The sequence below is a fragment of the Carlito syrichta genome, unplaced genomic scaffold, assembly GCF_000164805.1.
Source record: "Carlito syrichta isolate Samal-C Ts95f unplaced genomic scaffold, Tarsius_syrichta-2.0.1 Scaffold313176, whole genome shotgun sequence".
Classification (NCBI taxonomy): Eukaryota; Metazoa; Chordata; class Mammalia; order Primates; family Tarsiidae; genus Carlito; species Carlito syrichta.
The window spans coordinates 157,832-166,321 of NW_007257272.1; positions in this window are offsets into that span (position 1 = coordinate 157,832).

Sequence of the window (8,490 nt, forward strand, 5' to 3'; positions counted from 1 at the left end):
ACTGCACCTTTGCGCATTCACTGCTGGAAGCAGAACCACACTCTGACCACAGTGATGCTCAGAGCTGAGACCTGCTCTGTCTGACTCCAGCACCTCATCATCTGCCCCACCGAAGGCCATAGCCTGGAGGTCAGGTGGCCATGGGGCATGGGCCCGTGTAGGGTGTCCATCCTGGGGCCCTGATCAGGATAGGGCACTGCGGGGGCACTGGCCCCATGGCCAAGGCTGGGGCTCAGCTGCTGTCATATGGGCACCCAGCCAGGGACCTCTTCTGGGCAGAGGGACTCTCTCACCTCTCCTGAGAATGCCTCGGGGCATGCTGTGTGCCAGCCAGCACCAGTCTCAAGGGTTCTATGGTGAGCTGGGTGGGTGGGGATCCCTTTCTAAAGTGTAGAGCCAGCAGGTCGCCCATCACGAAGCCTGGGTGATGGTGAGTGGCACTGACCTCTGGCAGCTCTTCCTTCTGGGACTCCCCCAGAATCCAGCATTAGCCCCCAGGCTCACAGGTGCTGCTGTCATGGGGAAGGTGGGTGACAGCAAGTGTCCCCTCTGCCCCACCGCACGCCTCCAGCAGGCCTCTCCCGTCATCTCCCTCACCATGTGTCACAGCTGCTCCTTCTCCCACCTGGGTGTCCCAGGCACCGTCAGAGGAGAGGGGCTCTGTGGGACAGCAGTGCAGACTCCCGGCCCCCCAGAGCCAGGGGAGGCCAGAGTTGGGTGCAAGGGCACATTGGGGTATGGGGTGCCGCAAAGGCCAGAGGAGGTGGGGGGATGGCCCTAGAGCACAGTGTCCAGGGGAGTCTGGGATGGGGGGACCAAGATTCAAGGACTTCAGCCCCTCCTGAGACCTTGGAAGCAGCCCTGGGAGCCTGTTTTGTGATGAGGCCAGGAGAACCTTCGACCATCTGGCCCAGAATCAGCACTAATGCTCATTCCCCAAAACGCAGCCTCACTCAGAGGCCCACACAGAAGAGGCCAGGACAGCTTGAGGGTCTCAGAGATGAGATGGAGGATCACCAGGACGTGGATGTGCACACACACACATGCACGCACACATATGCATAAACAGAGTTCAGTCTGGAAGACAGAATCCCCACGGCGAGTGATGGAGGGTGCTGAAGAGGGATTCCCTCAGGAAGGTCTCAGCAGGCATAGGTTCATGGAGAAGGCCCCAGGAACCCTCCTGCATGCCCAGCCATGCCAGGACACCCCATCCACCTGTCTGTGGTCTAGTGAGCCACTGTCCCTCCCCCGCCTCCTCCCGGCTCTGCTGGGCCTCACAGCCCTGCATCCTCCATGCTGGTCCTGTTGACAGCCACTCCCACGGCTTGGTATGGCTCTGTCGGCAGGAGGCAGATGCTTCCCCTCATTGGGTCTCAGTCAAAGGGGACCCTAGAATGGATGACCCTTCAGGAAAAAGGATGGACGAGACCCCTTCCTGCTGGCCACCCCTGGGCCTGGGAGACTCCAGAGCTGGGGTCCCACTAACTGCCTCCCTGGGGAGGGCAGCAGCTACTCCTGGGACAAGCTGAGGACAGAACTGTTCCCCTCAGGAACCAACATGGACACAGGGGGCCCCTGGGTGCTCACCACACTTGGTGCCCGGAGGCCTCGGCTCTGTTCTCCTGGCTGGCAGGGGGCCTGCTCTCTACCAGGCTGGCGAGCAGAAGCTTCTGGAAGGCTTCTGCAGAGGGTCCTGAGGGCTTGAGACTTCCTGTTCCAGTCGTCTCCTCCTGGGAGGAAGTGGTGGGTTGCACCACTGGGCCCTGCGCTCCGTCCCTCTCTACTCTGCACTAGCGGAATGTCAGAGATCACTTGAGACAGGTAGGATGCACCATTCGTGATGTGGTTCATGACGGGAAGAGCAACGGCATGAAGTGAGGGGCAATTCCTGGGGACAGGAGACAGTGGTGACACCAAGGGTTCCTCCACCACATCCAGGAGGGCTTGGAACCCTGGAGGGCAGTGGGCAGGGCCCTGCCTCCTTCAGATTTGCACTCAGGAGAGGGCCTGGGCTGTGGATAAGCACCTAGCAGAGAGGAGGGCACCCACTGAAGAGGACACAGGGGTCTTGGGAGCAAATATATATATATTAGAGGCAAGGACTCGCCATGTAGTCCAGGCTGGTCTCAAACTCTTGGTTTCAAGGGATCCTCTCACTTTGGCCTCCCAAAGTATTGTGACTACAGGCATGAGCTGCTGCACCTGTTCCAAAAATTTTGATCATGGAAAAAACAGCAGTGTGTTCTGCTAAAGAGCAGAGTGACAATACGGAGAATCTGTGAGCAGGAGGGTGGAGCTGAGGGAGATAAAGGGACAGAAAATAGGTAAGAAAACCTAGACACATGTTCACAATGCCCACCCACCCACCGTGGGAGTCTAGGAGAGGGGACATGGTAGACAGCTTGGAGGAGGAGCTCAGAATATAGGAGACTAGGGGGTCTAGACTGAGAGCCCAGGGATAGAGGAGTAAGGTCCCCTAGCTGGGGACATGATGGTGTGACAACCTAAAGAGACACTGAAAGAGAGAGAGGCTCTCCATAGATAATAGTTTACTTGGGAGTGAAGGGGGGATTTGCAAACCCGGGGTACATCTGTCATGGCGAACCATGGGGGCATAGGTGTACCCAGGAAGATGAAAAGCAGAGGTGAAAGGAGGAGGGTTCCATAAGTCACTTTAAAATAATAAGGGCTACAAGGATTAATAACAAGGATGATGTCAGGCCAAGGTGAACAGGCATTTGGGTGGAGGTAGCTTTTGTGCAAAGTTGTGGTTTTCTATGCAAGATTACAGTGTGGTGAATTTCTTGCAATAGTTCCTGGTATCAGGCAAATCGTATGTGGAACTCCCCCCACCCTCTGTGACTTCCCGGCTCCATGGAGTTTGGTTTTGATGTAAATGACTCCATTTTGCTACCGAGCACTTCCACATTCCTCCCTTTCTGATCAAAATCTTTATCCAAAAGCATTACTGATCTGTCATCTTGTGGTTAGGATTAAATTGTCTCTCAGTGCTGGAATGGATGAACCAGTCCTGGTTGGTCTGATCTCACATTGGAGGGAAATGGTTTCTTTTTGGTTTAGGTTTGTTTGTTTGTTTGTTTGTTTTGAGTTGGAGTCTTACTCTGTCGCCCAGACTGGAGTGCGGTGGCACAATCACGGTTACCGAGGCCTCAAACTACTGGGCTTAGGTGACGGTCCTTCTGCCTCAGCCTCTCGGGTAGCGGGGACTACAGTGATGCACCACCACACACAACTAATTTTTTTATTTTTTTGTAGAGATGAGGTCTCGCTATGTTACCCAGGCTGGTCTTGAACTCCTAGGCTCAAGCAATCCTCCCGCCTCAGCCTCTCAAAGTGCTGGGATTACAGGCCTGAACCACTGTGCCTGGTTTCATTTCGTAGGAACCCTCAATGCATTGGATTAAAAGCCGCTCACCCCAGAGCTGTGAAAAACTTGTGGGTCCTTGTTCTTACCCTTCTCTCCTGTAAGCATTTCCTTAGTGAGAATTCCCTGCTTCCCAGGTTGCCAGATTATACTCCTATCTCAAACGGGCAAAGGACCAGTCCCCTGCGTGTCTTTAGGATGTAGTCTCTCTCCTGAACTCAGTGATTTTCAGTTTGAGTTTCATTATTTCCAGGATACAGATTATAGTCTATTTATTTATTTGTTTGTTTATGAGTCGAAGTCTCACTGTGTCTCCCAGGCTGGAGTACAGTGACACTATCACAGCTCACCATAGCCTTGACCTCCTGGGCTCAGGCAATCCTCCTGCCTCAGCCTTTCTAGTAGCTGGGACTATAGGCATGTGCCATCACACCCAGGTAATTAAAAATTTTTTTTTGTAGAGACGAGGTCTCACTATGCTGCTCAGGCTGGTCTCGAACTCCTGGGCTCAGTCGATCCTCTTGCCTCAGCCTCCCAAAGTGCTGGGATTACAGGCATGAGCCACCTTGCCCAGCCCAGATTATAGAATTTAAAGGGAGCAAATCCCATGTAGTAGACTCAGTGCTTCCTGAGGTCCCCTAAGCTTCGTGGAGGACCCATCATCTTGCCATCCCTCAGGAAAACCCCCTACAGTCTTTAAGGAATGAGCTCCTCCCCACTCCAACGGGTTTTTGCTTTAACCCATTCATTTGCTTTGGGCAATTGCTAAAAGCCAGTCCTCTGAAGAGCCAATTTGCCAAATGACCAGCTCCCCAATTTATTGTTTCTTTGAACTAACTCGTTTTAGTTGAGCAGTTTTCAATTTGTGTTCATATCAGCACATTCAGACTGCTCATTCTGTCTTTGCCTCAGCGCCCTGGAGAGGGGCATGTGAGGTGTACAGATGGGATTTGAGCAGACGCCAGGAGAGTCTGTTTGAAGCATATAATCTTGACTGTGCAGAATTAGGATGAAGCGATTCTTTATTGAAGTAATGGTCATCAAACAAACATTTCATATTGCAGAATACATTCAAGACTGTATTCAGTGATGTGCTCGCCATAATTTTTTTCCCCCATGGATATATATTTTCAGTCTGGAGTTGTGAAAAGGGCTGCTGGTTGTCTGTGTGATATCCAGTCTGCCTTTTCCTTTAACAGAAACTCCTTTTGGGGGGGCATCATTGTGCCCCATAAATGAATCACATTTCCCTGCCTCCTTGATGGCAGAGAGGGTTGGAGAGATGACAGCTGCCTCAATAAAAGAGTCCTGTAAAGGAATTCACCTGAAAGGCATGCTTTCTGCCTTCTGCTTACATTCTTCCTGCCTGGAATGTGGTCACAATGGCTGGATCTGCAGTGGTCTTGTTGGGACCATGAAGTGACCTTTATTATGAATATTGAGAGACTGAATATACACACAGACAACAGTCAGACCACATGTAGAACTCTGGCCAGGTGTGGTGGTTTACACTTGCAGTCCTAGCATTTTGGGAAGCCAAGGTGAGAGGATTGCTTGAGCCCAGGAGTTTGAGATCAACTGGGGCAACATAGTAAGACCTGATTTCTACAAAAAAATTTTAAAAATTAGCAGGGTGTGGTGGTGTGTACCTGTAGCCCCAGTTACTTGAGAGGCTGAAGTGGAAGGATCACCTGAGTCCAGGAGGTCGCTGCTGCTATGGGCTGTTAACGTGTCACTGCACTCCAGTCCGGGCAACAGAGTGAGATCCTGACTCAAAATGAAATGAAATGAAATGAAATAAAATAAAATAAAATAGTAAAATAAAAAGAACTCTGACTAGTCCAGAAACCAAGTCATTATCCACAGTGACCAGCCAGGAAGCCAACCTGCTATCTCAAAGTCAGATTATAGGAAGCTAGACAACTGTCTCTAGAACCTGTTTGAGGAAGCTGAACAATAACCTCTGTAACACTTGGCTCCAAGAGTCCAGGACTTGGTCAGTCACTGTCAGCTTCTCTAGTTCTTTGGTTGTTGCTTTCAATTTTGGAATAACTAGAAAAAGCCAAATGTGCATCCCTAGCCAACCCCATGGGATGCCCATTTCCAGTGAGAGTGCTTTATGACCCCAGTATCTCCAGAGCATACCTGGAGCCTGTGTCTGCCACCAAGCTCTTCCTGTCTCTCCCCACCCTTGAATCTGCCAGTGCAGGTGAGGGAGGCCGACCTCCTGACCAGAGCAGGCTCTGAACACGCAGCCTCTACCTGTTCTTGTCTGCATGGCATTTGTTTCCACACCTCACTTGCTAAGGCTGACAGAGTAGAAACAGAAAAGGACCTAGAATTCTGACACATGGGAAACCTGGGCTACCAGCCCAGGACTGCGCTGGGAAGTAAGATTAAAAACACAATCTCTCAACCCAGGAAACCTTCCACAAAGGTAGAGAAAGAAAACAATTTCATTATCGAAAAGGCATTTAAATGGAATGTGATGTGGTCCCAGGAACCCACCACAGGGGTGGCAAAGACTATAGGAATCTCACTCTTTCATATAACTGAGTAGCTGCAACTTCATCCATGTTTTCAGGACACAATTGCTCAAATCACTGTGTCTTTATGACAAGTAGTCTCTGCAATTTGGAGTCAGGTGATGCTGAAGTTAGGACCATTTTCTTTTGGGAAATTGTGAGATAGAATGTTATTTTCCTTGGTGATTCAGAGAGATGACTCCCAGACCCTTGAGGAGTTGAGATTGGCAAGAGACATTTGACCTCATGATTGCATATCGTTAGACTTTTTTTTTCTCCTTGAGCCAGAGTTTCACTCTGTCATTCTGGCTGGAGTGCAGTGGCACGATTGCAGCTACTGTAGCCACGACCTCCTGGGCTCAGGCGATCCTTCCATCTCAGCCTCCTAAGTAGCTGGGACTATAGGAGCACACTACCATGCCCTGCTAATTTTTTGATTTATTGTAGTGACGAGATCTCACCATGTTGCCTAGGCTGGTCTCGAACTCCTGGGGTGTGGCAATTCTCTCACCTTGGCCTCCCAAAGTGCTGGATTTATAGGCGTGAGCCACTGAGCCTGGCCTTAGACTTATTAATACAAGAAAAAATAAACCTCTATCATGTTCTTGTTACCAAAATAAGTCACTTTTATTTTCTTATTTTGATTATTATATATTTTTTGATACAGGATCTTGCTCTGTTGCCCAGGTTGGAATACAGTGGCACAATCTTAGCTCTCTGCAGCTTTGAACTCCTGGGCTCAAGCAATCAACTCACCTCAGGCTCCCAAGTAGCTGGGAGAACATGGTGCACACCACCATGTCCCGTTAGCATACCCAGGGATGCCAAAAATGTATACATATTTTAAGAGATGTTCGTCATAATCAGAAGTGTCTGGACACTGATGGTAACCATTATGAGCACCTCTTGTAATTGCAGAAGTCAAATGTGACTTATATTCATCTTATTGAGTATTACAATTTTAATATATTTTTTCCTTTCTTAGAATGTGTATACATTTTTTTGGCACCCTCTGTATAATTTCATATATATATATATACATATATGTACTTTTTTTTTTCTTTTTTGCAGAGATGGAATTTAGCTATGTTGCCAAGGCTAGTCTCAAGTGATCCTCCCACCTCAGCCTCCCAAAGCACTGGGATTACAAGTGTGAGCCACCACACCTGGCCATTATTTTGATTTTTTAAAAAATAACTAGCAACCAAACACAATAAGTAACCAATGCACAGTTCCCCTTCCCCCAAGTTTGGAAAATTTTCCTCATCTTTGAATATTGTTCCTTCCATTTTCTCCTTGTAAGATGTATGTTTGAGCTTCTTACTCTATCTTCTTAAACTTGTCTAAAATTTTCTTTAACATTTTTCAACTTTTATCTTTCTGTGCTTCAGCACTAGCTTCCAGTTCATTCTTTCTTTAGGAGTACCTAACTTATTGTATAATCCTTATATCAAATATTTATGTCAATGAATCATAATAAACATGTCTAACATGTTATTTGCTTTTAAAAACACTCTTCTTTAAAACATGATAACCTGTTTCATTATTTATGGATACTATTTTTAATCTATATGTTATCTAAAAGAAATTAACTTTAAATAAAGACATAGATATGTTAAAAACAAGAAAATAGAAAAACATACTGTGCACATACACACTATAAAAACAGATGGGGTGCAATATTAATATTAAACTAAGCTGATTTCAGTACGAACCTTCAAGTTGCAAACTTTCAAAGATGTGAATGTGGGTTTGCATTTTTTGAGGAGGCATTGTTAGTTTTTGAAGCACAGGGCCCAAACATAGGGGACTTACTGTACAAGCGATGTTACCAGGATGAAAGTCAGAATAAAAATGGAGTCACTTGTAAAGAAGGCCATTATAGAGGGGCTTTGTGCATAAATGTCTGACAACAAAACTATCACAAAAAAACTCTGCAAAAAGCTACAACCCTGTACAAAGGCATTGCAACATTACACAAAAAATACTTCTGCAAGGATATCTGCCCAGCAAATGCCTGTCCAACCTCAGACTGGCACCACCCTTGTTATTGATCCTTATTACCGGGACAATCATCTCAAAAAAATTATGTGATTCTCCTCACTTTTCGTTTAAAACCTTTTGTCTTCCTTTACCTCCCTGAATAACACAGAGTTTACTATGGCATGTGGATTCCCAGTGCAATGACCTACTCCCAAATAAATATCATTTGCTCTTAGGGATCCTCTCTCTGTTGGTTATTTAGATTGACACTAGAGATAAATAAAGATATCACATAAAGATTAAGGGGTCAAGTCATCATCAAGATACCACAATCCTAAATGTTTATGTACCTAACAACAAAGCTTCAAAATATATGAAAAAAGAAAGAACTTAAACATTGTAACAAATCCACAATTCCAGCTGGAGACATCTACATTGCTTTTTATTAGAGCATGTAGACAGACTCCTTTTGCTTGGAAACTGGCCTGACTTATCTTCCTAAGGTCCTTGGTGGGGGGAGTGAGTGAAAGGCACGGGAAACAGCCAGAAGGATGTCTCCCGAGATGGCGCCAACACTAGGGAACCTAACAAAGA